Raw genomic sequence first — 7,831 nt, 5'->3', positions numbered from 1 at the left:
AGCAGCAAAGGCTGCTACACCGGCACGGTAGGAACCCTAGCAAAAGGTTTCAACAGTCTGCAAGCGATGCAACTTAACCGCACATGCAGAGCAAAAGAAAAAGACAACGCACACCTTAGAGAACATGTCAGTGAACTCAGTCGGCGTCTTCAGCGCCTCGAAGCACGACGACAACAACCCGCACAGTTAGCACCACAACAAACACCAGGGGCTCAAACTATGGAAGTAAGACCCGCTCCGCAAGTAGTGGCATCCCCGACAAGACCCCCTAGACTCGCCAGCTTACACGCTGCAATTCAAGCGCTCATCAGCCAGCGTCACTGTACAAGGAGGGGTATGAGAACTGCCACGGATCTATATATGTAAATTAGGCTATGAACTTCTGCATATATGGCAATTAACCCATTATGATACCACGTCATACCCTTAAGGCGGAGCTTTAGGCCCCCTCCAAATTTTATTTTTATGCGTTAGCAATAGGACGTCACTTATCGCAAAGTCAGGCTTTGGAGTTGGCGTGTGAAGCCTCGGTTGGCAGGAGGCAAGTGAAAAGAGGTGACTCCCCCTCTCCAATTTCAGGAGAGGTAAGGGAGGTAGGGGGAAGATGAGCAGAGGATGGAGGGTGACGAGCGGGACACCACGATTGCCAGTCAGTGTCGACGGGTGGCGAAGGTGGGGAGAGGTTACTTGGTGTCGCACGGCAGTTGATGGATTGGACCCCATCATCAGCTCGCATGGTTTGAACCTGTCAACAGCAGCGGCTGCTCCGTCCCGGGGGGAGCACTAACGCTAGATCATACTCTGCCACATGAATCGCCTTGATCGCCTGTGAAATTTTGCTTTAAGTAACTTGTAATCTTAAGGTTTGTGACGTAAGCTTTTTATAGAGTATTGTGCGTTTTTATTGTGAAGACTTTCAAAAATTTCCCCGCCTCAACTACTAGCTTATCTGCGGTGAAACTGAACACAGAGCTTGCGTATTATGGTAACTTTTGTATCGTAGCAAGTTTCACAATGGTACTTGCTTAGTTGAGCCGTGCATGATGTGAAAAAGTAATCGTCTGCGTAGAGATCGGCGAACCAAAACCCACAAACGTCGTTTTTTCGCTGAAGGGAGGCAGTTGCGCCATCTGTTTTCTGCTGTCACCCTCAGACGATTTCGGAGAGTCACGAAAGCAGACATCATGTGCTGAACTGGATAAAGTCACTCTCCAGGAAAAGAGATCAAACAATATTCTTTGAAACGTAAAGCCTCGTTAAATCAATTGACTGATTCCTTTTTTCCGCTCAGTTAGCCAAACATGTTGGAAGCGCTTCAGTTGAAGCAGACGAATGATGAATAAATGAATGAACTTTATTTCCGTCATCATGTGGCGCGAAACGGCCGGAACAGCATATTCAAAGGGCCTGCGCTCCTTGCAACGCTCGCCACGGCGCTTTGTCGTGACGCTTTCCAGTGCAGAAAACCGGGGCCGTATTCCGAGTTTGTGTCACAATAAAAAGCGCCCTAATCTGCCGCAGTGGCCACACGCGATTGGTCAAAAAACCGGTAGCGGATGTCGGTTCAGTTGCGACTGTGAGCGGCGTCCGGATGCACTGCGTTGCCGTTGCCGCAACGAAACGTCCAGCGGCGCTTTTGCTACTTGCCGAGAAAAAGAACACGACCAATGCGACAGAAGAAACATTCAGCCGCAAGTTCGGTTGCGCATCGTATTCCATTGTAAAAGAGTAATATCAAAGCTGCTTTATTTATTCTATTGACTCCAGCAAATATGAGCAATAGAGTTCCCGCAATAATTTCGCACCGTAAAGGCCGGATGTATACTTGCAGAAGAAACTGTTGTACGCAACCACGCAGGCTTTTCATTGACAGAAGGCGGCCCCTACAGCCGTCGATCGCCGATGGTAAATAAAAGGCAGCTAGCTTGTTCGCACATGGCGTTTTACATTTATCTTGAGGAAAAGGGAATGGAGAGGAAAATTTTTAGCATGAACTCAATCGCTGCACAATACGCGCTTCGTGCCGGGCTGAACCAAGGCGCCGTGACGACTTGCCGTCTGCAACATCGCTGAATGTTAACTAATGCTGTGATCGGCCGGTTGTGCAAGCGGTAATTTATTATTTTTCATTCATTTCATGCAGGCACTGTAAATAAATAAAAAGAATGAGCTAAAAAAATTTTCTTACTGTGTTTCTTTTAATATATGCGTTGGAAGACTTTGCAGACGAAGTTTTCATAGGTTCGCCATGATACGAAGCGCACGCATGCCCATTGACGCCTTAAAACTAACTTGCAAGCTAAATCGCGAGCTCAATGATGCAGAGCCACACCACCGCGGCTATCGAGAACCGTAAGGGACGCCAAAGAACCAGCTCTGGCATGTCAAACGCTTCAGTGTAGCAGCGCGTCGCTGGCGATTGACCATCTGTGCACGTGAGTGGTTTCACACTGGCTGACATTACACACGATCATGATGCAGGACACTTCAACAGGTAATAGCTTTAGAATAGGAAACTCACGTTTGCGCGCAGTAAGCGCAAGTATTTTGTGTGTGCTTTTTCTAACATAATTCAACATACGGAAACGAGACAGCGCGGTGATAGTGGCGCCGTCCAGTTTGAATGAAGAGAACAATTTCTGCAACAAACCGGTGCTTGTTAGGCCTAGGAGCTACCAAAGGAGCTACCAAATCATCCAACGAAATAAAAAAACAGGCCAAATTTATCGTCCATCCAATTTGTTATATGCAAGACAAGACGAAGCGAAATTCCCGTACCCAGTTTATAGCAGTTCACAGGCCGAAAAACGCAGTAACATCGACGAGTTCACTCCGAAGCCGGTTACTTCGACCCTTTTGCTGCATCTGAACCGCCACATCCGCTTCCGTAGTTTCGACCAATCAGGTGTGCCCGCTGCGGCACATTATGACGCTTTTTATTACGACATAAACTCGGAAGACGGAGCCAGATGGCGCCACTGCCACCCTTCAGCGAAAAAACGTCGTCTGCGGGTTTTGGCTCGCCGATCTCTACGTAGACGATTACGTTTTCGCATCATGCATGGCTCAACTCAGTAAGTACCTTTCTAAAACTTGCTACGATACAAAATTTACCACAATACGCAAGCTCTGTGTGCAGTTTCACCGCAAATGAGCCAGCGGTTGAGGCGGGGAAATTTTTGAAAGCCTTCACAATAAAAACGCACATTACTGTATGATCCACTTCAAAGAATTTCACACCGTGATGAATAAGATGCCAGCATGGGAGAAGCTGAGGTAACTGACTTGATCCACACTGTCAGCCTATCCAGGCAAGTTTCCGATTGCGTAGCGTCCATTACGCACAGTCGTGGCCATAATACTGCAAATCAGGCTTCCATTCGAGCACATTCCTCGCGTTCAGTGATGGATATAGGGAATATTGCTACGTGCGCACAAGCCAGAGACCGAGCGGCACTTACTCGCGTTGGTATCAAACAGCGCGGAGTTTTTGCTGAATAACTCATAAGCGGAGCTTTATCGCTGAACCCTTCTCCGTGCTGTACTGGCCGCGACTGTACATGTGGAAGTTAAACGTGAATCAGCCTTAGAACACATACTTATTTCGGCCATCGACAATGGTGACACGTTTCCTTGCACTCTTTGCTCCTTATCCTCAATCTGATATTGTCGTAACGATGTTCTTGCTGAAAACAATGTATGTCACTGGCGACCCTATTTCTAACTGCAAAGCTAGAAAGCAACAAAAGTATCACGAGTACAGCCCGTGTGGGCTTCAAAAATGCACGGCTTGAGCAGTCCAGTGGAAACTTGCATGGCCTCGGAAGCTTTCTGCAACAAGCATACCGTTGAAAACGATTTTTCCTTATTTCCACCACTTTCCAACACGATGCAGCGTGAAAACGACATATTCAGTGTAGGTGTGCGGTTTGACACAAAAACAGGTTTTTATCTCTGCGTACTCCACTCTGCGCATGCAAATCATGCCAGTGTTACCAATTCTCGAAACGCAGCTGCGTTGGCAGCATGTTTAAAATTGTCTTATCAACGTTGATATATTCCACTCGCAGGATATGGTGACTCAAGCAGTGCCAGCTTGATCGAACTGTAATTGTTCAACAGTCCTGACAGAAATAAAAAAAATCTAGAAAGGTCTTCAGACTGCACGGTCTACTATAATAATGCCGCGATGCATCGTGTCTAGGTGAGGCCAAGAGCACCGCAAACGCCTCTCGGCTACGTTACAGACTAACTTCAACACCAAAAAATTTAATTTGAGATATTTAACATCCCGAAGCGACACTTGGGCTAACGGCGTAGTGGAGGGCTCGGTGTGAATTTAGACCACCTGAGTATTTTTAACGAACGCTGATATTGTGCAATACATATGGCTGTATTATTTCGCCTTCATAGAAACAGAGACACCGCGGCCGGGATCGAATCCGGGGCATTGGTATCATCGGTTTAGTTAAAAAAACTCGTGGGTTTAAGGTACGCTCCGGTAGAGTATGTCTTTTATTGTTGCCTGCAACCGCCGCCATGGTGCCTGAGGGGTTATGGCACTCAGCTGCTGGCCCGAACGACGCGGGTTCGATCCCGCCCGTGGCGGTCGCATTCCGATGGAGGCGAAACTGTAGGCCCGTTTACGGTGCGGTGTCAGTTACGTTAAAGAATCCCAGGTGGTCGAAATTTGCAGACGCCTTCACTACAGCGTCTCTTATAGCCTGAGGGACTTTGGGACTTAAAACCCCCATATACTGAACTATTGTTGCCTACAAGAGTTGTCACTTTACACTGAGAAAAGTGCACATGTCCAACTTTCTTGTACAAAAATTATCCGCATTGGAATATTATAAGGTATTCTTTTGAAAATATTGAGAATAATGGTCTACTCTTCCAATAAGTAGAAAAATTATATATATATATATATATATATATATATATATATATATATATATATATATATATATATATATATATATATATATATATATGTATATATATATATATATATATATTACAAGGTATGAAAAAATTGCATTCATAAACTGGCTCCCGATCAAAAATAATTTTGTCCAGAATTGTTGCGTATGTAAGGTTTCATTTTGAAATCCTGCTTAAGGAAGGTGAGCGTTGTCAGATATTTGTAGTATAGAAGAGGGAACGCCATATTGCGATTTTGATAGACATTAGGCATAATTTATTACGAATATCGCATCAGAGACGAATTTCAAAAGACGTTCAATGTATTCTGCTGTGCTCAGCAATCTGCCATCCTGATCTTGCTCTTGTGTCCCCTTCCATGCTTCTCGCGGGTTAGACAACCCTAAATATTGCAAAACATACTCAGAAATGCATATCAACACCAGTTTTTATTAGACGAAGACAGCACTGGTCAAATAGGTTATTCGGTACAGAGACACAATTTACCCACTGTTTATCGCTGCATGTGTACAAGAAACATTCAGGGCGTTGGGCTGGAAAGAATATGTGCAAAAATAAATGATGCCTCCGAAACCATCGACTGGCGGAGGGTGTTATCCTACTATATAAAAAGTCAAATGACAGCGCATGACTGCTGACATATTATTAGGCTACGGAAGCCGAGCAGCTCAAAGTAGCATTGATGAAGTCAAAGAAATGTGCGTGCATAAATATATTGGGACGTTAAAAGACTCTACGCCAAGAACCAAAGGTCCTGCATAGACAGATGATGAGGAGAAAACAAGGATGATGTTAAACAAATTATGAGAGTGGGTTTGGCAGTTAGTTCCGAGTTATTGAGACCGGCTTATATTGATTTTTTCTGAAGTTCTAATTACAATCGTTCACTATCTTCTCATTCCTGTTTTTAAAAGAATTCTATTTTATACACCACAATGTCCGTGAACATCAAGTTCTCTACACGAACAGCACCAGTTGCCAACTGATTTCGTTCAGTCACAATATGTCTCCCTGTGTTTGGAGGACACCAACATTATTACGACATTCATGGTAAGTGATCGTCTGCGAACAAAAAACATTCTTCATAAAATATTATGCGTATACATTATACGGTCAGGGAACAAACACGAGTTAGTGACATGCTACCGGAAATCAAGAAGAAATGGGCATGGGCAGGTCATGTATTGCGAAGGCAAGATAACCGGCAGTCGTTAAAGGTAACGGAGTGTGTTCCAAGTGAAGGCAAGCATAGCAGGGGCCGGCAAAAAGCTAGGTGGGTGGATGACAATAGACATTAGTGGGGATAAGGCGGCCGCAACAAGCACAGGACTGGGTTAATCGGAGAGAAATGGCAGAGGTATTTGCCCTGCAGTGGGTGTAGTGAGGCTAATGACGATAAATATGCGTGTTTAGATTGCTTTAAAGTATTCTTTAAAAGAATAACGCTCGTAAGTGACTGATATCTAAGGAAAATAAACGGAAAGACACGAAGTGGAGGACATGAAGCATGAACTGGCGCCTAATAATGAGAATGTATAGATGCACTAGTAATCGTGTTCCGGATATGCCTTTTCAACGCTATAGCGTTAAGAAACTCGTGTCGCAGAAAATATGCCCTCGACGTCGTTCACCGTGACCGAAAAATCAACGGAAAATCTCTACAGAAGCAATCTAGGGGGCAGGTAGCTCTTGAAAACAACCATTCAAAAGACGGAACACAGCGAAGAGATGAGGCCCACACGACGACTGGTGGGTGCCTGTTGTGGCAGGTAGGCCACCTAGATCACTTAACCTTGTGGCGTCATCACAACCTGCCTAACGTATTGTAAGCAACCTTCGCATTAACGTAGGTACGAATTAAATCAATGTTTGCTCAACAGAGTTTGCTCGGCAAGAGCAACCTCCATGGCTCGCACAAGCCTCCAGCGATGGCAACGCCTGCCGTCACAATGGAGTGGCGCATCGCTTGACCTCTGCCCCACTGCGACAGGAGAGAAATGAGGACTTCCAGAGATTTGTGACTGCTAAGTAGAGAATAACCAGTGGTGCATATATGGGCAATAACCCATTACTCAATCGCGTCATGCCCTTCAGGCAGAGCTTATGTGTGCCTTCCGAGTTTTGCGTTCAACATTATAACGTACGCCAGCATAAAGCAAAGTGGCAAGTGCGGTTATGATTTCTTAAGAACACAAACGTAACTACGGTACTTTTGCGTTACAAACAAGTACTATGTTGCACACAGCCTTGTACCAATGAACGAAGTAGATCTTTTTCTCTCTAGGCAAGAAAAGCCATGCACTGAAATGCTTTTACCATCTTGGTTTTGTTGTCTGGCATTTTTTGGTTTCAATAAAGCTCATTTCAATAAGATTTACAGCTTCGGTAATCACAGCGCTACTTTACTGCCTGTTAATTGGCGCCAATTTAAATTTTATTTATGCTCTCTAGCAACAAAAGTGCATTTTTTTAAAACTACGATTCTTCAAATGCCTGTGGTTTCATCCTGCAAACAGTCGAAAATAAATAAACGTGTCCACGTCATTAGTGAACACATTTTTGTACCCAGATATATGCAGTGGCACACCAGTGCCTCCCTGATAGAAAGTACGTAAGGGATTACTCCTGCTGAGCGCCCACTGACCTCCAAAGTGGAGGCAAAACATAAACTGCACGGCTACGCTGAGTCGTAAATAGGAAAATGGTCGGCGTAACGTTAATAAACAGAATGATGACTGCTTCGAACATCGATGGACGTTACTCAGCGTGTAACAGGCGGAAAACATCAACGGCCGCCAAGGCAATGCCTATCTAGGTCAGTTCCCGGAGCCTTTTCCAGTGTCCCACAATCAACACGCGAGTAGGCGGAGGTTGTCTGATACGTAGG

The sequence above is a fragment of the Amblyomma americanum genome, chromosome 2 (assembly GCF_052857255.1).
Source record: "Amblyomma americanum isolate KBUSLIRL-KWMA chromosome 2, ASM5285725v1, whole genome shotgun sequence".
NCBI lineage: Eukaryota > Metazoa > Arthropoda > Arachnida > Ixodida > Ixodidae > Amblyomma > Amblyomma americanum.
The sequence above is the reverse complement of the archived record's forward strand: the minus strand, read 5'-3'. Positions refer to the sequence as shown.